Below are 25,734 nucleotides of genomic sequence, written 5' to 3'. Positions count from 1 at the left end.
TGTCAGATTTCATAGTCTTGGACTCAAAAATCACAGCAGATGGCTACTTCAGTCTTGAAATTAAAAGATACTGCCTCTTGGAAGGAAACTATGACAAAACTGAACAGCATACTAAAAAGCAGACACATCACCTTGCCAGTCAAGGTCAAGATAATTAAAGCTATGGCTTTTTCAGTAGTATTGTGTGACAGTAAGGACTGGATTTTAAGAAAAGGTGAGCACCACAGAATCAAAGTTTTCTTATTGTGATACTGGAGAAGACTTTTGAGAGAAGTGCAAATCAGTCAATAATTAAAGAAATTAATTCAGACTATTAATTGGAAAGAAATACTAAAATTGAAGCTTAAATACTTGGTCACATAATTTAAAAAAAATAGACTCATTGGAAAAGACTCTGTTGTGAAAAAAATGAAAAAAAAAGGAAAAGTGGATGTAGAGGATGAGATGATTAGAGACTGAAAATAATGAACATGAGCTTAGACAGATTTCAGGTGATAGTGGAGAACAGAAGGACCCAGTATGCCATGGCTCATGGGTTTATGAAGTCAGACATGACTGAACGAACGGACCACAAACAATAGCATACCATTTCCACAAAATCTCTGTGCAACATACAATCAAAAGTTCTCAAAATGTAAAACTAGAGGAGAGATCAAAATCATGGAACAATTAAATTGTGCAATGGATAGAGTGCTCAGCCTGGAATCAAGGAAGACCCAAGTTCAAGTCCTGCCCCCTGACACTTACTAGCTGGTCATTAGTAAATCAGAGTTGATCACTTAAGTAAATGAAGACACTTAAGTCTAGCACTTAGCATAATGCCTCACCCATAGTAAATACTTAATAAATATTTATTGGGTGACAGTGACTTGCCTTAAACTTTCTGTCTAGCTTAGTTTTCTCCATTTTAAAACAGAGGTAATAATAACACTTATTGTACAGGAATTTTATGATGAGGAAATACATTAACATTTGAAAAATGTTTATTATAACAACTTAGACTGGATCATAGTGGGTGTTTAATAAATGCTTCTTGAAACATTTAAATGTGAGAACCAGGGGCGGCTAGGTGGCGCAATGAATAGAGTACCCACCTGGAGTCAGGAGTACCTGAGTTCAAATCTAGTCTTAGATACATAATAATTACCTAGCTGTGTGGCCTTGGGCAAGCCACTTAACCCCATTTGCCTTGCAAAAACTAAAAAATAAAATATAAGAACCGAATGAACTCTCTGTCCAGAATTAAAGATCTGTCTGTGACCATGGGCATCGATTGGTGAGTGTTCACCTTAATATGCCTGGTCTACCATCCCCCCTTCCCAATCCTCTGTATGTCATGTTATAAAATACATTTTCATTTATTCATTCATTCATTCATTCATTCACTTGTTCATTCAGGAAGGGCAAATAGGTGGCACTTGTGGGTAGCACATTGTTTGACCCTGGAGTCGGAAGGACCTGAATTCTAATCTGGCCTCAGACACTTGCCATTTACTAGCTGTGAGACCTTGGGCAAGTCATTTAACCTGATTATCTCTCATCTAAGGCCATCTCCAGTTGTTCTGATCCATATCTGGCCACTGGACTGAGAGGACTCTGGAGGGGAGAGGCTTAGCCCAGTAGCCCCTCACTCAAATCCAATACACTTGCTTGTCATGGCATCACTTTGTCAAGCATTATTACTCATTCATGAGGTGCAAATCATTTCTGTCTGCTACTACAATTGTAGCAATGATTTTTTTTTTCAGTGAGCCTAAGGAAAATGAATTTATTTAGAATACTTCTATTAAACTACAAAGAAGCAATTAAGCTATCCAGCTGTACCATAGTTCCTAGAACAGTTAGCCATAGTGGTACATCCCTGCAAGCCAAGTTGGTAGGAAAACTGAGGCTTGTGCATTGCTTGAGCTCAGGAGTTCTGAACTACAGTGGGATATGGATCATTTCAGGTCTCCCATGCCAATTCTTAGAGAGATGAAGAGACATAGGTTTAAAAAATATTCCCTATTTTAATTTAGAGCAAAGGAAAAATAGTTGAACAGTAACTTACCCTATGTATGCATATAAGTACTTTTATAAATGTATATGTATGTATTTATATGTGTATATATATATATCTATCTATATCTTTATGTATTTAGTTTTCCAACTATATGAAAAGATAGTTTTCAACATTCATTTTTGTAAGATTTTTGAATTCCACATTTTTCTCCCTCCCTCCTTTTCCTCCCCTCCCCTTGACAGTGAGTAATCGGATATAGATATTCATATGTATATATATTTATATATAAAACTTTGTTAAACATATTTCCATATTACTCATGTTGTGAAAGAAGAATCAAAACAAAAGGGAAAAAACATGAGAGGGAAAAATAACAAGGCATAAATCAAATTTTTAAAAACGGAAACTAGTATGTTTCAGTCTGCATTCAGATTCCATAGTTCTTTCTCTGGATGAGGATGGTATTTTCCATCACAAGTCCTTTAGAATTGTCTTTGATTGGAGCGGCTAGGTGGCACAGTGAATAGAGCACAGCCCTTGGAGTCAGGAGTACCTGAGTTCAAATTTGACCTCAGACAATAATTACCTAGCTGTGTGGCCTTGGGCAAGCCACTTAACCTCATTGCCTTGCAAAAAACAAAAGAAAACAAGAATTGTCTTTGATCATTGAACTACTGATAAGAACTGTCTATCATAGTTGATCACTATGCAATGTTGCTGTTTATATAATATATATATATACATATATATATGTATATCTATATCTATCTATCTATCTATCTATCTATCTATCTATCTATCTATATATATAGTGTTCTAGGTTCTACTCATTTCATTCAGCATTATGTGAGTCTCCAATTTTTCTGAAGTCTGCTTGTTCATGATTTCTTCCAGAACAATATACTCCATCACTTTCACATACCACAATTTGTCCTGCCATTCCTCAATTGATGGTCATTCCCTTAATTTCTAATTTTCTAGAACTATTTCCAACTAAACTCCATCAAAAAAGAGAAGAATGGAATAATTATATGTAATTGCATATAGAGTTCTGTATTAGTCATATGTATTAAAGGATAATTATTAATGATAATTTAGTGTTTAAAGATTTGTAAATTACTATATATATGTATATATATACATATATATAATTTCAGTCTCAAAACAACCCTATGGGGTGGGTACCAAAAGTATTATTATTATTACCATTTATAATAAGGAAATTATGACTCAGACAATTTAAGTGTCTGTCACATGGCTAGTAAGTTTTAGAAGCAGGAGTCTAAACTATTATGTCTTGATTTTAAATTCCTCATAACTTTAAACCCTATTATCTATTCATATGAAGCTAACTTTCTTCATCTTCAAGTGATTTAAACTAAATGGATTTGAAGTTACCACACCAGGATTTGTACTCTGTCTAATCTAATTTTATACATCCCATTTATTTTCCCAAGACCTCAGTTTCCTTATCTGTAAAATGAAGGGTTGAATTGGATGATTTCTAACTTCCATTTATAATCCCATTATCTCTAATCTGTTCCTATTACTACTCCTTCTCTATATGTTCTCTTCTCTCTCCCTGGCTTTGCTTTGTTATAAACTCTCAGTAAGGTCTGTTTCCTATTTTCCTTTTTTTTCAAAGTCCAATTAAGAAAAAAAAATTATTTTATTCATAGAACACTAACATCATTGTCCTTGGTTGTATTAGCATTATAAGTGTTTGAAGAAGGTCCAAGGGAAACAGCTCTTGGAAATGGATTAATAAAGGGCACGATGGACTTGGCCAGTTTCCCACCATCTATCATCTAGAATATGAAACATTTGGAAATGACCTAGCAGTCCTAGATATAGTTGTTTGTACTTTCTTAATTAGGCCATAGTTTTCATCTTTTCATGTTTTCTTTGGTGAGAGATACCATTTCAGAAAGGAAATAGTATTAAATTTGGAGTTGGAAACTTTGGGTTTGATTCACAGCTTTCTATTCACTATTGTTGTGACTCCTTAGACAAATTACTTCTGGTCTTTGCTCAATTCCCTCTTCTTTTTCTTCTTCTTCTGTTTTTTTTTTTTTTTTTTTTTTTTTTTTTTTTTAGGTTTTTGCAAGGCAAATAGGATTAAGTGGCTTGCCCAAGGCTGCACAGCTAGATGATTATTAATTGTCTGAGGCTGGATTTGAACTTAGGTACTTCTGACTCCAGGTCAGGTGCTCTATCCACCTTGCCACATAGCTGCCCCATAATTCCCTCTTCTATAAAATGAAGACTAGGTGATCCAACAAGGCCCTTCTAGCTCAATATATAAATGAATCTCTATGCTTTCAGAGGGTACAAATATAAAATGAACCCATTTTCCAACCTTGAAACACATTTTCATATAGCACTGGAACCACAGAATATCATGTCTAGAAGTAACTCTGAGATAATATAAAAGTCCAAACTCCCTCATTTTATAGATGAATACTAAGAGAAGAAAAATATCATATCCAAGTTCAAATAGCTAGCCTAGTAGTAGAGCTGGGACTTGGTAGTCAATTTCTTATGCCAAGCTCTAATTTTCTTTCTATAGCATCAGTAATTGCAAGTTTTACAGTTTTCAGATTTTACTGACTAACCCAGATAAGTCCTACTTGCCTTGAATAAGCAGCCTAGATTTCATAAATATTTTGCTTTGGAGTATTATACCCATCAAAACTTACTCAGAAGTATTTACGTTTTTATGTGATTTTCATTATGACCAGAAGGGTGAGTTTTTACCATACCTTGCCTACAAAACTCTCATCATCTCTGCATATGGAAAATTCAAACTGAATCATAGAATCTCATTTTTGAAAGGGACCTCAAAGGTCATATCTAGCTCAACTTATTTTTGGATAAGAATCCCTTCCTTACATCAAGCTCAAAATTATCTATCAAAATATTATTGTTTGCTTTTTCTTTTTCCCCCCTCTATGACCATACAATAGAATAAGTCAAATCTTTCTTCCATGATAGTCCAATTCCTTCAACTAAAGTTTATAAGTGATGATGTTAAGATTTTTTTACCATTCTAATTGCCTTCATCTGAATACTCTTCAAACTATCAATAACTTTCCCAAAATACAGGACTGCTAAACAGATATGATCTAATGAGGATACAGTTCAATGAGATTATAGGTCCTGAAGTTCCTAGACATAGAGTAGTATCTTTCTTAAAACAGTCTAAGTTTACAGGGGCAGCTAGGTAGCACAGGTTTGGAGTCAAGAAGACTGATCTTAATGAGTTTAAATCTGGTTTCAAACATTTACTAGCTGTTTGACCATGGGTAAGTCACTTAATCCTCTTTGCCTCCATTTCTTGAGCTTGTGAAAAAAATATGCAAACTGTTCCAGTAGCTTTGCAAAGAAAACCCACAAAGGGGATCACAGGGTGTAAAACAAAACTGAAAAATGATTGAACAATACAAAGTTTCCAGGAGTTCTCTTGTTTACCGTAGCACAACACTGAGCCCTATTTAGTTTGCAATCTACTAAAACTCCTCTGTTCTTTTTCATATGAATTTCTAACTAACATAATTTGCTATTTTATACTGAAAGAGTTGATTTTTTGAACCCAAATATAAATCTTTCCATTAATCCTTATTAGATTAGATTATTTTATTAGATTTGGTCTGGTGGACAAACTAGGCAAGATATTTTAGGATTCAGATTCACATCATTCAATGTGATAGCTATGCCACACAATTCTGCATCATTAGCAACTCTGAGAAGCACAGCAATTATAACTTTATATGTAATTGAGTTCAACTTGGAAATTGTATAGGTCTGAATGATGTATGTCTAGAATAAAAACAAGAAATCTTAAAGAGCTATAGACCATGAGGGAAGTTGGACACATGGAGACTGTGTCTTCTATCTCCAAACAGGTAGAAGTTCATCTGAAAATCTTTGAGAACTGTCAGACAGAATTATATGGATTATACTAAAGCCTAGACAGTGTTGGTATCTTGCCCTTTAACTACATAAGAACCTGTGCTCTGTCCCCCTATTTTCATTTCTTATTTAAGGAATAATAATTACATTACTATTACATTGCTACTGGGAAAGAAGCAACAATCTATTGTCCTATGACTCCATTCATAATCCTTGTGATTGCCTAAACCAAGTCACAACTCCCTGATATATGTCAAATCCCCCCAAAAGAATATAATTTATTTGCAGGTAAAGACTGTTTTACTTTTATATTTGTACCCATGTTACCTTAGCACAGTATCAAGAACATAGTAAGAATTAAATAAATGCTTTTTTACTGATAATGCTCTCAGTATCAGAAAATCTAGGTTCAGCCCACAGCTCTAATAACTTTATTTGTCCTTGGGAATGTCCTTTAGACTAGTCAAGGATCACCTTCCTCAGCTATAAAAAGGGAATAAGACCAACAAATTTATTTTACAGGGTTATTAAAAGAAAGATTTTGTAAACCCTAAAGTGAAATTTAAAGGAAAACTATTTTAGATCCATTTATTGTATAGTAGATGGATAAACATACATACACACACACACACACACACACACACACACACACATATACATACACACCCCTCTACCCCTTTATAGGTAACTCACACTAAAGAATTATTTTTTCACATAGAAAACCTATATCCTGAATTATATAAATATTGTAGAATCATAGTGATAGCATTACTTATGGTTCATAGTCCCTGGTCTAGATTTACATAAATTTTAGTTCAATCTTAGGAACATCACAGTGATCATAATGGTCCAGTTTGGGAATTTATCTGTGATCACTAATTTACATTCTAGACCAAGACCTTATGCATAGCATTGGGAGTTTATCTGTGATCACTAATTTACATTCTAGACCAAGACCTTATGCATAGCATTGGGAAAGTTAAAATAAACTCTTATAAGGGCAAATATTATACAATTATTCGTTGAAAGTGATTGTAAGCATCAGAGATTAATGAGTGGGACACATAATAATATTTGATGATTAAGTACCTATGGACTGTGACCAGAAAACTATTGAATGAATCTAACCAATTGCAGTGGATTCATCAGGAAAAAGGTTCTTCACCTGCATTCTACATGGGGTCTGTGGTGAGATCACAGGAAGACTATAATTTTTTAAATTATTTTGATAGTTTGATTTCCTTGATAATTCTATTTTATTTTACTTTATTCATTTAAAAAACATTATTCTAAAAATGGGATCAAAGTTTCCTGCCTAAGTTTAAATGTGTATTCTTTTATCATCTGCAGTCAATAAGCTGGATCTGTACCAAGTCAATTCTTCCCCAAGGTAATAGTTCTATGACAACTATTTTAAAATTTCTAATAATTATATATTTTCCACTATTGCATATCATTTAACTTTAATATTATATCCCTGGGAAGTAGTGAGGGAAAGTGTTATTATCTTTATATAGTCAGAAGATCTAGGCTTCAATATTATATCTCCAGATGAAAGTCTATTATTTCCCCACTGTGATCCTCAATTCCCTTCTCCTGAAAAATTAGAGAATTATAGAATGATTTCTACATCCCTTCCATCAAACAAATTTAGGACACTTTGGGGATGACAGAACAAGGTACTAATTGTGGGAAAAGGATGATAATATCCTGTTATAGAGATATTTGAATGAAGCTCCTGACATGTGCGATTGATAAGGAGAAGAGTGATGGTCAGTCAATAAGAGTGCTAATAAAACTGAAACTGTAGCATCCTTTCTGCTCTAATGAAGTTCAAAGCAACTCTTAAAGTTCCCTTCTAAGTCAGCCAAATCATTAGGACCAGAGTTGAGAAACTTTTCTTAATGGTCGAGGTGGGATGACAGAAGGCCATATGTCTGAATCACAGTGTCTTGAAAAGCGGGGGGGAAAGGTTACCAAATACTTAAGAAAAATATATTTCTGCTTCTGACACATATTAGCTATGTGACAAAGGGCAAGTCCTTTAACTTTCCTGAGGCAAGATGAACTGAGATAACCTCTAAAACCATAAGTTACAATTTACTAAATTCCATTGTTGAGTGAGTTTCAAACCAGCAGTTCTCCATACCCAAGTCAAATGTCTGGGCCAAAAATATTTAATTCACCCAACTAAATTTTTTTGGTAACTATTTACATGTAAGTTAATTCATTCAATATAGGAAATAACATAACAACCTCCTCTCTAAGCCCCTATCAGGATTCCTTAAAAAATTTTATTCAGAATGTGACAAAACCAATAAAAATTAATATCTCCATATTCAAAGAACAGAAAATGTCAATTTTATATGAACTCACAAATCTCTTAGGTTTGTTTTTTTAAGTATAAAGCATATTAGTTTCAAAGCTATTGTACTCTTATGTCTCTATAGCCCTTTGTCCTATTCATTTGGCTTCTCTTTTTGAGTAATTATTTCAAATATCCTTTTATGTATTTTGCTTCTTTTCTTATATCACTATCACAAATACCCTCTGTTCCCATGCTTACATTTAAAAAATTTTCCCTTGTTACAAATTAATATTGTCAAGTAAAACAAATTCATGTATTTTCCATGATCAAAATGTATGGATCACTCTTCATCATCATCCCTCTCTCAGGAGGTGGACAACATGCTATATCACTAGTCCTCTGGAGTCATAATTGATCATTTAAATAATCAGAATCTTGAAGTTTTTCAAATCTATTTTTATTTACAATGTTGCAGTCATATAACTTGTTATTTTTATTCTAATCACTTTCACTTTTATCATTTTCTACATTCCAAATTTTCTTTGAATCCATTCCTTTCATCATTCCTTTTTTCAGTGCAAGACTTCTTACTTTTGACAAACTATAACACCTATTTCTGTTCAAAATATAAAATAATATAATGATAAATAAAGCTTTCCTGAATTTGTTAATATCTATTTAAAAGTAAGAATAGAATTATTGTAATGGAGAAATGCTAAGGGTCTTGCTACTAAAATTAATTGGTAGACAAGGATATAGATTATTAGCATTGTCAGTTTATGTCAGATTATCAGCTCTTATGACAGCATTAGAAATGCTAGTTATAGGGGCGGCTAGGTGGAGTAGTGGATAAAGCATCGGCCTTGGAGTCAGGAGTACCTGGGTTCAAATCTGGTCTCAAACACTTAATAATTACCTAGCTGTGTGGCCTTGGGCAAGCCACTTAACCCCATTTGCCTTGCAAAAACCTAAAAAAAAAAAACCAAAAAAAGAAATGCTAGTTATAGCAATAATAATTGTTAGTATTTAGTAGAATTTAACAGTTTATACAGTAATATATATAGATACATACATACAGATTCTATCTATCTATCAATCATCTATCTATCTATCTATCTATCTATCTATTTCATCTCATTTCATCCTTACAAAAATCTGTTAAGATATATGCAATTAATATATTTTATAAATATATTTTTTATTAAAAAGAAAATTAATATCTAGCAATGTCACAATTCTCATATTCCTGTCTAGGGCACCAACCTGCTTGCAACTGAGGTTTGCAACCTAGGTATTATTACTGATTCTTTACTTCTCACTTCCCACATATAATGTGCTGCTAAGGTTTATTGATTTTACTTTTGTAATATCTCTAATATATGCCCCCTCTGATATTTTAAAATCCTCATTGCCTCACTCTTGCACTATTGTAATTGCTTTCTGGTTGGCCTACCTGCTGCATGTTTTTCCCTAGTCATCCTCTATTCAGATATTAGAGTGACCTTCCTACAACATAGGTCTTACCATGTCCCTCCTCCTAATGTCCCATCCCCAAACTGAAGAAACTCCAGTAACTCTCTATCACCTCCAGAATCAAGTAGAAAATTCTTTATTTGGCATTCAAAGTCCTTTATATCTTCCCTCTCCCCTCTCCCACATACCTTTCCAATTTTCTTAATCTTTACATCCTGCACATTTATCTTCAGCCCTTTGTGAGACTTTCCATCTCCTGACTCCAAGAACTTTCCCTGATTATTCCTTGAAAATCTGTAATGTTCTCCCTCTTCATCATGTTTCCGATCTTCCTTGTATTCTTTCAAATGACATTAAAATCCCAACTTCTATAGAAAGCCTCCCTCAGTACTTAATTCTAGTGCCTTCCCTCTGTTAATCATTTTCAGTTAATCCTTTTTATAGTTTTTTTGGATACATAGTTGTTTTGATGTTGTCTCCCCCATTAGACTGTGAGCTCCTTGAGAGCAGGGACTATTTTTTACTTTGCTCTAACTTCTAAGAGATTAGCATAGTGCCTACAACAGTACATGTTTAATAAATATTTACTGTCTGATTGATAAAGAGTATGGGCATCTTAGTCATTTTATTTATATAATTCCAAACCACTCTAAAGTTCAATTACTTACTAGTTTTGAACTCTAAGCAAATCATTTCCCTTCTGTGGGTCTCAGTTATGGTAATCATAAGCACTATCTAATTGAAAATGTGTTTCTGTGTGTGTGTGTGTGTGTGTGTGTGTGTGTGTGTGCACAGAGACATATTTGTGAAGAAAGTGTTTTGTAAATCTTTCAGAGAGAAGCAGTATGGCAAGAACTCCTTATCCATTTGGGCTAAGCTTGTGTATGTTGTGAAAAAAGAATTAACTTGAGAGTCAGGGAGCCCTGAGTTCAAGTTCTACCATATCCTGATTGTGTGATCCTGGTCTCCTTCTACTTATCTAGCAGAATGTTCCTTTACAATCTTTATCACTGGTGATCCTCCTCTGCCATGCCTTCTAGTGTCCCACAGATTCTTTTCTAGACCTTCTCTCTCTATTCTGCTTCATTTGATTAACTCATTAGCTCACATAGATTTAATTATAATTTCCATGCTGATGATTTCCAAATCTGTCTATCCTGTCCTAAACTCTTTGCTGAACTAAAATCTCACATCTCCAATGGCCTTTCAGACATCTTAACTAAAACATATCAAACTCAACATGTCTGCTGCCTTTCCCAACTTCCTTCAAGTTTCAACAGAAATCCCTTTTTTATAGGAAGACTTTTCCAACCCTTCTTAATTCTAGACCCTTCCATCTCTTATTTATTTCCTACTTTTTAAATGCATAGCTTGTTTATAATATATTTGCTTGTCGTCTCCTCCATTAGATTGTAAACTCCTGAAGGTAATCAGTCAGTGAATAAATTATTAAATGCTTCTTAAATGACAGGTATTTAACATTTTGCTAAATGCTAGAGAAACAAAACAGAGGGAAAAGATAGTCCAAATAATTGCCAAAATAATCTTTCTAAAGTTTAAATATGTTTGGAGCCTGAGTTGGAATCCTGATTTTGCTAATTGCTGCCTATATTCAATCTTTGGTAAATGACTTAACCTTTTCCCACCTCAGGTCATTATATGTACCATGGAAAGACTAGAGTAGATGACCTCCAGAGTCACTTCCAGTTCTAAATCTATGATTTCAATCCTTTAATATAAACCACAAACTCTTAAGATTGGTATTTAAAGGCTCCATTAACTCAAACTTTTTAGTTTCATTTAACATTTATTTTCTTTTATTCAGTTCTTGTTTCAGGCACTCTGGACTTCTTACCTCATCCTAAAACAGAATTTGTTCTTCTGTTTCCCTTCTCTTCCAATAGTCTTCTGTACATTGAATCTATTTTCTCTTCTTCATCTCTAGATCAAGATAGTTCTCTCTCTCCTTAAATTACCTTATTTTTATTATGTATACATATTGCTCTCCTCCTAGCCTGATAAAATGTGAGATTTCTTTTTTTTTATTTTTGTATTTCTAGTCTTTTTAACAGGGGTAGAGTAGATAGAGAACTGGACTTAGAATTAAGAACAGGATAATCACTTAACCTCTCAAGGCTCAAGGCAACTCTCTAAGACTATAAATTGCAATGAGCATTGATTGGATTTCTCTCATTGGATTTGGCTCAAAGGGAATCTATAATATGTTGTTTATAGGAAACACATTTGAAACAGAGAGATATACACAGAGCAAAAGTAAAAGGCTGTTGCAAAATATATTATGCTTCAGCTGAAGTTAAAAAATATAGGCGTAGCAATCCTAATCTCATACAAAGAAAAAGCAGAAATAGATCCAGTTAAAAGGGAAAAGAAAGGAAATTACATCTTCATAAATGAAGTAATATCAATACTAAATATTTATGCACCAAGTGGAGAAGTTAAGTCACAGGAAAACGTAGACAGGACCTCAACCTCCCTTTTTCAGATTTAGATAAACCTGTTGTTTGTCTTCGGTTCTTGAAGAACACCATGACATCAGGGAGTTGATGCCATGGCATACAAGTCAGTTAGATTTGAGTGGCAGTGCTATGCAAAGTAACTAGCCTCACATTCTCTTCCAGAGCCATCTGGATCCAGTAGCCAGATATAGGTCAGGACCAACTGGAGATGGAACCAGATACAGTGGGAGACTTTGACTTTTTAAAAACTAGTCACAATTTGACTGGAGCAATGTCCATTCAGTCATTAAGATTGGGTAGAAGAGGGGTGGCTAGATGGTGCAGTGGATAGAGCACTGGCCTTGGAGTCAGGAGTACCTGAGTTCAAATCCAGCCTCAGACACTTAATAATTACCTAGCTGTGTGGCCTTGGGCAAGCCACTTAACCCCATTGCCTTGCAAAAACTAAAAAAAAAAACAACAAAAAAAGATTGGGTAGAAGAGAGATGAGTCAAAGAGTTCAAGATTAAGCACTTCCAAAAGAAGAAGGAGAAAAAGTGTTGGGAGGTTACGATGCTCAAGGTATCTCAGTGGTTAAGGCAGAAGATGAAAAAGGAAAGAATCAAGGAACCTCTTTTGTATAGTCCCCCAAAACAACAACAGCAACAATATAACCACAAAATAAATGAGAGAAGTTAAAGAGGGGAATAAAATTTTATAAAACATAGACCTCTGGAGAAAATTGAATGCAGAATATAGATAGAAAGGAATATAACAGACACTATCAGTGATACGTGGCTCCTACACAAAACATTAATCATGTATTAGGTCATTAAAAATCTCAAAAACAATTGCAGAAAGGCAGAAATATTAATTGTATCCTTTACAAATCATGATGTAATAAAAATTATGTGTAATAAAGGACCTTGGAGAGATCGTCTAAATTTAATTGGAACCTAAATAGCCTAATACTAAAAACTGAGAGAGTTAAATAGCACATCTTGAAAACAATAATTTCATCCAAGAGAATGACAATAACAACATACCAAAACTTATGGGATACAGGCAAAGCAGTTCTGAGGGAAAATTTAATATCTCTAAATGCTTACATGAATAAAATAGAGAAAGAGAAGATTAATTAATTGCACAAGCAACTAAAGAGATAGAAAAAAAGAACAAATTAAAAATCTCCAATTAAATGCCAAATTAGAAATTCTGAAATCAAAGGAGAGATTAGTAAAAGAGAAAGTAAGAAAGTTATTAAACTAATAACTAAAACTGAGAATTGGATTTGTGTAAAAATCCAATAAAATAAATCTCTTTGGTTTGATTTTTAAAAAAAGTAAGAAGAAAACCAATCTACCAATATCAAGAATGAATAGTATGAAATTACCACCAGTGAAAAGGAAATTATAACAATAATTTAAAACCATTTTGCCAACTATATGCCAATAAATCTGACAATCTAAGAGAAATGGTTGAATATTTACAAAATATGAATTACTCAGATAAACAGAAGAGAAAATAAAATATTTAACCCCATTTTAGAAAAAGAAATTGAATAAGCCATCAATGAAATCTTTAAGAAAAAATCTCCAAGAGAAGATGAATTTATAATTGAATTCTTCAAAACATCTAAAGAAAAATTAATTAAATACCATATAAGCTATTTTTAAAAATAGAGTATTGTAAAATTCCTTTGATTATACAAATATGGTGCTGATACATGAACCATGAAGACTCAAAACTGAGAAAGAAAATTATAGACCAATTTCTCTAATGCATATTGAAACAAAAGTTTTAAATTAAATAGTAGCAAAGAGATTACAACAAATTACCATCAGAATAATATTCTAAAACCAGGTAGTAATTATACCAGGAATGCAGAGCTGGTTCAATATTAGGAAAACTATCAGCATAACTGACCATATCAATAACAAAACTAACAGAAATCGTATGATTACCTCAGAGAATAAATAAGATAAATAATAAATAAAAAAGAATAAATGGGGGTTTCCTTAAAATGAAAAGGAGTATCTATTTTAAACAATCAGCAAGCATTATCAGTAATGGGATTAAGCTAGGAACTTCTCCAATAAGATCCGGGTGAAACAAGAATGCCTGTTATCACCATTATTATTCCAATAGAATTAGTAATGTTAGTTTCAGCAATAAGAAAAGAAAAAGAAATTGAGGCACCTAGAATAAGCAAAGAGGAAACAAAACTTTCACTCTTTGCAGATGATATGGTAATATACTTAGAGAATCCTAAAGAATCACCTAAAAAAAACCCCTTGAAACAACTTTAGAAAAGTTGCAGGATATAAAATAAACTCATATAAATCATCATATTTCTACATATTACCAATAAAGCCCAGCAGCTAGAGATATATTTATTTAAAATAACTGTAGACAACATAAAATATTTGGGAGTCTATTTGCCAAGACAAACTTAGAAACTGTATGAATACAATTATAAAATGCATTTCACTCTAATAAAGTGAGATCTAAATAAGGGGGGAATATCAATAGCTCATAGATAGGCCCAAAAGGCAATTCTAAATTAATCTTCTTTTTCAGGGTTATACAATCAAATCACAAAAAAATTATTTTATAGAATTAGAAAAATAACATGGTTATTATGGAAAAACAAAATGTTAAGAATATCAAAGGAATTAATGAAAAAAATTTAATGGAATATGGACCAGATCTAAAACTATATGATAAAGCAATAATCATCAATAGTATTTAGTACTGGTTAAGAAACAAAAAAGATAGGGGGGCAGAGACAAGATGGCAGCATGAAGGCAGCATTCCCCAACAACTCCGACCCCCCCAAACCCCCCAAAACAAAGGATGGCTCTAGCCAAAATCTAGAGGGGCAGAACCCATGAAAAGACTGAGTGATTCATTTTCCCAGTCCAAGAGAACTTAGAAGTTCCATGGGAAAGGTGTGTTTCACCAGGACCAGGAGTTGGAAAAAAAGCCCAGCCCAGCCTAGCCTAGCCCAGAGATCACCAGCTGCACCTGGGTGAGCATGGAGTAAGGAGCACTGGCAGTAGAACCTGCAGCGAGAATCAGGAGAAAGCAGCCTGCACCCCCAGAGACAGTAAGGGGTCAGGGAAGTCTGCAAAGATTTCTCTGCTCTCCCTAGGGTAGAACTCTGCTGTTTGCCTACCCTCGGATCAGCCCCAGGTTGTGGTTTGGGCTTCCATACTAAGATAGCTGGATCCAGCCTTATAGCCTCAGGGCAGAGGGCAGTGCTGTGGTCATCTACATATCAAAGCACTGGCTAGAGAGCCTATGACCTTGTAGGAATAAAGGTCCTAGTGGGGTCCCCCCCCAAAAAAACAACAACCTCAAAGCCTTGGAAGTGTTGTAAATTAGTCTTGGATTGAGGAAATGAGTAAACAACAGAAAAAGAAGAATCTGACCACAGAGAATTACTTCAATCCTATGGAAGATCAAAACGCATACTCAGATGATGACAAAATCGAAGCTTCCATATCCAAAACCTCCAAGAGAAATAGAAAATGGGCTCAGACTGTGGATGAGCTCAAAAAAAAAAGACTTTGAAAAGGTGGAGGAAAAATTGGGAGGAGAAATGAGAGCAATGCAGAAAAATCATGAGAATTAAATCAAAAGCTTGGTGAAAGAAATACAAAAAAATACTGAAGAAAATGATAAAAATAATATGTTAAAAACCAGTTTGGGCCTAATGGAAAAAGCAAAACAAAAAAGCAAATGAAGAGAAGAATACCTTAAAAAGCAGAATTGGACAGCTGGAAAAGGAGATAAAAAAATTCTCTGAAGAAAATAACTCCTTCAAATGCAAAATGGAACTAAAGGAAGCTGATGACTTTGAAAGAAATCAGGAAGAAATAAAACTCTTCCAAAAAACCCCCAAATTAGAAGAAAATGTGAAATATCTCATTGGAAAAACAACTGACCTTGAAAACAGATCCAGAAGCAACAATTTGAAAATTACTGGACTATCTGAAAGCTAAGACCAGGAGAAGAGCCTAGACTTCATTTTTCAAGAAATAATACAGCAAAATTTCCCTGAGATCTTAAAAGCAGAGGGTAAAATAGAAATCAAGAGAATTCATCAGTCACCCCCTGAAAGGGATCCCAAAAGAAAAACTTCCAGGAATATTACAGCCAAATTCCAAAACTCCCAAATCAAAGAGAAAATTCTAAAAGCTGCCAGAAACAGACAATTTAACTACTGTGGCTCCATAGGATTACACAGGATCTGGCAGCAACTTTATTAAGGGCTCATAGGGATTGGAATATGATATTCCAGAAGGCAAAAGATCTTGGTTTACAACCAAGAATCAACTACCCAGCAAAACTGAAGATCCTCTTTCAGGGGAAAAAATGGATTTTTAATGAAACAGGAGACTTTCAAACTTTCCTAACAAGATGACCAGAGCTGAACAGAGTTTGATCTTTAAGTAGAGGATGCTGGTGAACCATAGAGGAAGTGGAAGAGAAGGACTAACTATGAGGAACTTGATGATGTTGAACTGTTTGTATTCCTGCATGGGAAGAAGATATTGATAACTCTTATGAACTTTCTCATTTATAAGCTGTTAGAAGGAGCATATATAGACAAGACATAGGAAGGAGTGGAATATAATGGTATGATGTGGTAAAGGGATGGAGTCAAAGTACTGGGAGGAAGGAAAAGGAGATGAAGAAGTAGCTGAGAGATCTCACATGAGTCAAAAAAAAGCTTTTTCAATGGAGGGGAGGGGGAAAGGCAAGGGGGGATGAGTGATCCTTCATTCTCATTGGAAATGGCTCAGGGAGGAAATGACATGCACACTTAATAGGGTGAGGAAATCTGTCTTGCACTGGAGAAGGATGGGAGGAAAGGGATGGGATGAGGGGGAATGGGGGGGAGGGAAGGGGGAATAAGTGATAGAAGAGAGGGAAGATGGAGGGAGATAGTACTCAGATGCAACACACTTTTGGACAGGACCAGGATGAAAGGAGCAAGAGAATAGAATAAATGAGAGTAGGGAGAAATAGAGTGGAAATACAGCTAGTAATAGCAACTGAGGGAAAAATATTGAAGCAACTTCTCTGGTGGACTTATGATAGGAAAAGCAACTCACCCCAGAGACAGAGCCATTGGAATCTGAACACAGACTAAAGTATATATTTTTTTCTCTCTCTCTATTCTTGAGGTTTTCCATCTTCTTGGAGGGGAGGGGGTTTGTGTTTGTTCTTATGTTTACTCTTATAACATTCAATTTACATCAGTGTATGGCATGGAAACAATGTAGAGACTGTCAGATAGCCTGGGGGGGAAGGGAGGGGGAAAATTATAGAATTTAGAGCCTTGCAAAAAATGATGGGTACATATTACTATTGTATACAATTGGAAAACAAATAAAATATTAAAATCATAAAAATACTTTTTGGAAGATACAGGAATTAAACTGGATCTTGATAATCAGTAAAAGTTAGAGAGGCAGAGGAAAGGAAACAGGTCCTTCTTGAATACATTTCTATTAAAACAATTAATTTAGAAATTGCTAAGAAAGGAGGGATAAATCTTCAAACTTGACAATATGGTATTAACATTGATCATTGAATTTCACCCATATTGTGCTTTTTCTAAATGATTTTTCTATTGCCATAATTATTTTATTGTATTTTCTTGTCTCTGCTTTCTTTAGTTTGCATCTTTTAATAAAAATCTTTCCACATTTTTTGCTACTAAAAAAAAAAAAAGAAAAACCCCAAAAAGATAGATCAGTGGAATAGGATAGGTTCATAAGGCATAAAGATAAATATCTATACTAATCTAATTTGGGATAAGACCTTAATATTTGATAAAATCTGCTGGGAAAACTGGAAAATACTATACCAGAAATTAGGCAAAGACCTTCATCTCACATCCTGTATCAAGATAAGGTTGAAATGGGAACATGTTTTGTAAATCACCTAAGCCAATAGGAGAACAAGAAACAGTTTATTTGTCAGATTGATGTAGAGAAGAGTGTATGTCCAAACAAGAGATAGAGAACATTATGAAATACAAAATGGATAATTTTGATTATATTAAATAGAAAAGTTTTTGCACAAACTGAATCAATGCAATGAAGATTAAAAATGCAGAAAACTGGAAAACACTTTTTTAGTCAATATAGTGAATGTAATAGGAACTATATTGCTCTAAAAGAAATAATGAGAAGGCAAATATCAAAAAAAAAACCCTGGAAAGACTTAAATGAACTGAAAATGAATGAAGTGAACAGGACAGTGTGTGATAAGTAATTAAGATATACCTAGCTCTTCTCAGTAATACAGTGATCAAAGACAATTCTAAAGGACTTGTGATGGAGAATGCCATCCACATCCAGAAAAACAACTATGATGTCTGAATATAGATCAAAACACGCTATTTTCACTTTTTTATTTGTTTGTTGTCTTTTCTTTCTCATGGTTTATCTGTTTTGTTCTGATTCTTTCACAACATGATATTATGGAAATATGTTTAGCATGACTATGCATATATAACATATTAGATTGCTTGCCATCTATGGAAGGGGGGAGGAAGGGAGGGAAGAAAATTTTTTACAAAAATGAAAATTGAAATAATGTTGGTTGAATGTGAAAAAAATAAAATGAAGAACTGGAGAAAAAAGAAAAATAAGTTTATAAATTGTAGAACAGTTACCAATCTGTATAGATAGAAAGATTTTTCTCACTAGAGGCAGAAATAAACTCTAAATGATTGATATTGGCTTACTAATTCAATCACTGTTTATTTTTTTTAATTTTATTTACTTAAGGCAATGGGGTTAAGTGACTTGCCCAAGGTCATATAACTAGGCCATTATTACGTGTCTGAGGTCAGATTTGAACTCAGGTTCTCCTGACTCCAGGGCCAGTGTTCTATCCACTGTGCCACCTAGCTGCCCCCCAATCACTTTTTAATAATCACCTTTTACCCATCTAATATCGAGAGATAGAAGAGAAATATAAAACATGGGACATAATCCTTGTGCTCAAATTGTTTAGGGGACTAGCTATTGATATAAGGCTAATACATGAAACAATATTGAATATATGAAAACAGATAATTAAATGTTAAATTGTGTGTTAGAGACATAAAGTGCAATGCAAATTCAGAGGGAAAGCTGCTGTAAAATTTAAACTATACCCTTGAGGCTTCTCATCAATTCTTTTAATCTGCAGTGTCTTGTTATTGCCTTGAGCATAAATTATAAGCTAATATATGTAGACTGGCAAATTGCCTTTGAGCTCCATGCTCTAAGCCCAACTGGAGGACTAGATATTCTCCAATTTCATCTTATTCTATTTTGTCTCCAGGAATTAGTTCTGGCTGCGCCCTATTTCTGGAATACTATCCATCCATACTTCAACCTATTAAAATCCTTCTCTTTCAGTATCTACTCAAGTGTTCCTGCTCCATAGATTCATCTCTTGATCATCCCAGACCAAAAGCTTTATCCTATTTAAACTCACATTATGGTGATATACGTACAAATTCCGCTTCTGCTATGAGAATATGTAGTCTTTTAGGACAGAGATTACAGCTCTGATCATTTCAGTGAAAATAATGAATTCTCCTGAAATAGTTGCATTACATGATCTGCACTGCATATTTCCATTGGGATGGAACTAATCATCACATTTTACAAAATTATAACTTTGAATAGTGAAAATCTGAATATATGCAGCTATTTCAGAGGACTCATTACTTACACTAATTGGGACCTGGCCATATCATTTTTCATCTTTATTTCTCTGGTACCTAACACAGATCTGGCAAATAGTAGATGCTTAACAAATTTTGATAAATTGAATTATAGTTTACCTTCTTTTTCTTGTATGTTTTCTACTGTGACTATTACAGATTATAATGGCAAGAGATAGGGACAACAGACAGATTGCCCCTGTGCTGCACTTTTGCCTATGAAATGTACAAAGATTTGGAAGAAAGTTTCCAACACATTCAATTAATTGCTTTTATTGTTTTTCATTATTTTTGGTGGGGCAATGGGTTCAAGTGGCCCAAGGTCACACAGAGAGTTAAGTATAAAGTGTCTGAAGCTGGATTTGAATTCAGGTCCTGACTCCAAGGTCTGTGCTCTATCCACTGTGACACCCAGTCACACCCAATTAATTCCTTTTAGAGAATCTATAAAAGAATTTCAGAAATTAAAAAAGCTTTGAATGATCTTGAACTTTGATGGAATGGATATTCATGTTCACTCAGACTACAGTAGAACTAATTATCTTTTTGGTAAGATCATAAGAGGAGTTAGAAACATTAGCAATGGAGAATATGATGAAAATTAGATCTAGTGTCAACTGGACTAGGCTTTCTGAGACTCTTTAGTCTCTCAGAATGACAGCACTCTGGGTAAATGGAATAGATATAAGAAAGTTAGAAGAATAAGGATGCCTTTCACTATAGACTGCTATATTTGTTGATATAATCATGTAATTTGGGGATTTTTTGTTTTTAATACAATTAAATGTGCTGATTATTTTCATAATTTTGAATCACCTTATAACTCTGGTATAAATCCAACTAGATCATGATAAGTTATTTCTTGGCTGAATTTCTCTAATATAATAATATTTATACAAATGTATTGAATCAATATTCATTAATGATATTGGTCTATAATTCCTCAAATTTGCTTAATCTGTCCTGATTTAGGTGCAAAGTCTATATTTATTTCATAAAAGGCATCTGGTATAGTGTTTCCTTTCTCAATTTTTGAGATTTATTTGTATAATATTGGCATTATTTGTCCAAGAGTTTGATAGAATTTTCTAGAGAATCTATCAGGACCAAGAGTTGTCCTCATCCCCACTGCAATTTTCTTTTCTAATATTCACTAATTTTAACATTTCTCTTTGGTCCTCTGTTAGGTTGGACTTTTATTTCAAAATTCTTTTATTTCTTTTGTGGTTTAATTTTATTAGAATTTATCAAAATTCATATTCAATTTGTTAATCCCTTTTTACCTATTTTGTTAATACGATTTTCCCCTTGAAAACTGTATTAGCTGTATCCCAAAAGTTTTTGACTTATTATTTTTGTCATTATAATTTTCTTTCACATAATAATTAATTGCTTATATTATTTGATCTTTGATTCACTGATGAATTAGAATTCCATTGTTAAATTTTACCTGGGTCTCTGTTTTTTGTTTTCATTGTTTGAATGTATTATTATTATTATATGATGTCTGTAAAGGATTTTCAAATCAGCAGAAAAAAGGTAGAAACTTTTTTATATTTATTTGCAGCAACTTTTTCATTAACATATGATAGTCCTATATTCCTTAGCAATTCCACTTAGAAGACATCATAAGACTTTTTAGTTTCTCCAGTGATTATTCAATTATCTATTTTCTTTGTTGTTTATCTTTCTGTTGTACTTGTCCAACAATAAATTAGTGTTTCAGCTTTTCCATATCCCCTTCAATATTTGTCTCTATTTCCTTTCATCATTTTAGCCAATCTTATAGCTGTAAAATGCTATTTTTAACGTTTTTAAATTTACTTTTCTTTAATAATTATTAAATTTACTTTTCTTCAATAATTATTATAGCATTTTTATAGGACTAAGAATTATTTGGATTTCTTCACTGAAAACTTCATGTTCATATCCTTTGATCATTTATCATTTGGGGCATGATTTGTATTCTTGTAGATTTGACAAAATTTATGTATTTATATATAATATATATATATAATATATATATTTGAGATATGAGATCTTTATCTGAGAATCTGTCTAAAAATATAAGCAAAGGAATTTAGCAGAACCAGATCTTATACTCTATTTATTATAAAGCAGTAATTATCAAAGCTATTTGTCTAAGATATAAAAAAGGTAGATCAAAGGAATACAGTAGACATGCAATTTTCAGCAGCAAATAAGTATTTGACATAAGTCAAAATTTAAGATTTAGGGATAAAAATAATTTATTTGGTAAAAATTAGTGGAAAAAATGGAAAGCAGTATGGCAGAAATGAGGCATAGATCAATATCTTACAACATTTGCAAAAATATGATCAAAATGGATAGGTGACCTAGTTATAAAGATAGATATTACAAGGCAACTAGTTAATGCAGTGGATACAGCAGTGATGCTGAAGCCAGGAGGAAGAGCATTCAGATTCAGCCTCAGACTTGTGACATTTACTAGCTGTGTGACTTTGCATATTTATTTCTGATTGCCTTGCATTCAATCGTCCTGATCCATATCCAACCCCTGAACCCAGATGACTCTGGAGGAGAAAGTGAGACTGGTGTCTTAGCACAGCACCCCCTCACTCAAATTCAATTCATGTGCTTGTCATGGCATCACTTTCCTTAATGCCATGGTCCTCTTTGAGAATGAAGGACAAATATCTTCTTTATTATAAGAAAATTAGAAGAACATGGAACATATTACTTATCAGACTTATGGAAGTGGACAATTTATGAATAAACAAGAAATAAAGAGTAAGATTAGGTGTAAAATGGATAATTTTGGGGAGGATTATAATGTTTTATTTTGTTCTTTTTTTCATTCAAGAAAGATTTTATTTATTTTGAGTTTTACAATTTTTCCCCAATCTTGCTTCCCTCCCCCCACCCCCACAGAAGGCAGTCTTAGTCTTTACATTGCTTCCATGGTATACATTGATCTAAGTTGAATGTGATGAGAGAGAAATCATATCCTTAAGAAAGAAAATAAGTATAAGAGACAGCAAAATTACATAAAAAATAAGTTTTTTTCCTAAGATAAAGGTAATAGTATTTGGTCTTTGTTTAAATTCTACAGTTCTTTCTCTGGATACAGATGGTATTCTCCATTGCAGACAGCCCCAAATTGTCCCTAATTGTTGCACTGATGGAATGAGAGAGTTCATCAAGGTTGATCATCACCCTCATGTTGCTGTTAGGATGTACCGTGTTTTTCTGATTCTGCTCATCTCGCTCAGCATCAATTCATGCAATTCTTTACAGGCTTCCCTGAATTCCCATCCCTCCTGGTTTCTAATAGAATAATAGTGTTCCCTGATGTATGTGTGTATATATATATATATATATACATATATATATATATATATATATGTATATATATATATATATATATGTCACTGTTTGTTAAGCCATTCCCCAATTGAAGGACATTTACTTTATTTCCAATTCTTTGCCACTACAAACAGGGCTGCTATGAATATTTTTGTACAAGTGATGTTTTTGCCATTTTTAATAATCTCTTCAGGGTACAGACCCAGTAGTGATATTGATGGATCAAAGGGTATACACATTTTTGTTGTCCTTTGGGCATAATCCCAAATTGCTCTCCAGAAAGGTTGGATGAGTTCACAGTTCCACCAACAATGTATTAGTGTCCCAGATTTCCCGCATCCCTTCCAACATTGATCATTGTTCTTCCTCATCATATTGGCCAGTCTGAGAGGTGTGAGGTAGTACCCCAGAGATACTTTAATTTGTATTTCTCTAATAAGTAATGTTTTAGAGCAATTTTTCATATGACTATGGTTTTTCTTTGATTTCCTCATTTTAAAAATATCCTTTGATCATTTGTCAATTTGGGGAATGGCTTTTTTTTTTTGAAAATTTGATCCAGTTCTCTGCATATTTTTAGAAATGAGTCCTTTGTCAGAAATACTAGTTGTAAAAATTGCTTCCCAATTTACTACATAAAATGGATAATTTTGATTGCAGTAAATTAAAAAGGGTTTTATATAAATAAAAGAAATATAGCTAAGATCAGAGGGAAAGCAAAAGTATTGGCAAAAAATTTTCATAATTTATCAGATAAAGGTCTCTCATTTTATAAATTTCTTCTCCCTTTTTTATATAACCCTCCATTATACATCTTAGGCTACAGGAAAGATGAATTGACCTATAAGGAAAGAGGTTATGATATTTATTATATAATTTTTCAATTGTTATTTTCACCATCACTTCTCTTATTTAGTTTAATTCTTAATCCTTTAGGGGGAAAACTCTTAATAATTCCTTTGTTGTGTTATTGTAGTTTTAACATAGGTATCATTTTTTTCTTTCTAGTTTTCTTCCTTTTAATACTCTCTAGAAATGGGATTATCAATTTCATTTTTTTTACTTCTCTAGGCAGCTGTATTTATCTTTCTTGTGTTTCTCTTATGAATAGTGTTTGCAAAACATAATCTGCTCAATTCAATTGTGTTAGAAAGCTTGAAATGCTTCTCTTGTTGCATGTCAATCTTTTTTCTTTTATTGATGAAGAGGTTCATAGTTTCAGGCTATGCTATATTGAGTTTCATATAAAACTTTTGTTTTTTAAGACATAGTATTTCAGGATTTTTTGTGGTTTCTGATGGGGCAGAAAAATCTTTTGTTATTAAAATTTACTTTCCTTTATATGTGAAGGTCTTTCTCCTGTTCACATGTAGAATCTATTATTTGTCCCTGGAATTGTGAAATCTGATGAATATGTGTTGGAGTTTGTACCAGTTCTATTTTCCCCTAGAGTCAATCTATGAGGGAAAAGCACTTATTTGTCCCAAAATATTCATAGCACCTCTTTTTGTTGTGGCAAAGGACTGATAATTGTGGATATGCCCACCAATCAGGAAATGACTCAATATGCTGCAGTATTATGATTGTAATAGAATACTTTTGTGCTATAAATAAATAACAAGCAGGATGATTTCAGAAAAATCTGGAAAGATTTATACACACTGATGCAAAGTAAAATGAGCAAAACAAGGAGAACTTATTTACAATAATAGCAAAAATGTAATGATGATCAACTGTGGATGATTTAGCTATTCTCAGCAAAACAATGATTCAAGATAATTTCAAAAGATTCATGATTAAAAGTGTTATCCATATTCAGAGAAAGAACTAAAGGAATATGAATGCAAATAGAAACTGTTTACCACCTCAGGGAAAGGTGAGATGGGAGGGTGGAAGATAATTTGGAATTCAAAAATTTTAAAAAGTAATGCTAAAAATTGTCTTTATGTATTTTATTTTCCAATAAAATACTATTTAAAAATCAATTTGTCCATTCTTTGATTGCATTATGTTTTCTGTCTTCAGAAATCCTGAGCAGTTCTTTTGTATTATTTGTTACATTACATTGTTCAATTTTTTGGATATGTTCCTTTGGGAGACTGATAGTCTTAAAGCTTATGGTATAACCTATCAACAAGATAAATGTGTTTTGCATTTGCTGGGATAAATTTATTCTTTGAACAGTATTGCATTTTGCTTCTCTTCTTCTAGATTGTCCTTTACTTCAGTATTTTTTTTTGTATTTCTAATCTGTTATTCCCTTTTTTCTTTCTTTGGAGAAATTTACCAGTGTTGATATAAATTATTCTATTCTGTTAACAATTTAGGTTCTACAGGTCATAAATGATGCCCTTGGTTCCCATTTAATTTCAGCTTTCAAGATTCTTATTTCTTACTTGAAGCATTTGGGAACATCCTGTGATGCTTTCCCTTTAAAATTCAGAATCCTCTGCAATGGTCTGTTTTCTTTGTCATGCAATATTTATATAGAAAAGTT

At 33.2% G+C, this 25,734-nt stretch overlaps 1 pseudogene; it reads left to right on the top strand.

Moving 5' to 3' along the window:
* The first annotated feature begins 1,262 nt into the window (after positions 1-1,262).
* The window catches only part of LOC141504220 (heat shock protein HSP 90-beta pseudogene), a 34,326-nt pseudogene continuing 9,854 nt past the window's right edge, over positions 1,263-25,734 (top strand).

This window comes from Macrotis lagotis, chromosome 1 (genome assembly GCF_037893015.1).
Source record: "Macrotis lagotis isolate mMagLag1 chromosome 1, bilby.v1.9.chrom.fasta, whole genome shotgun sequence".
Lineage (NCBI taxonomy): Eukaryota > Metazoa > Chordata > Mammalia > Peramelemorphia > Peramelidae > Macrotis > Macrotis lagotis.
Note: the sequence above shows the minus strand (reverse complement) of the source record. Positions and strands in the feature narration are given on the sequence as shown.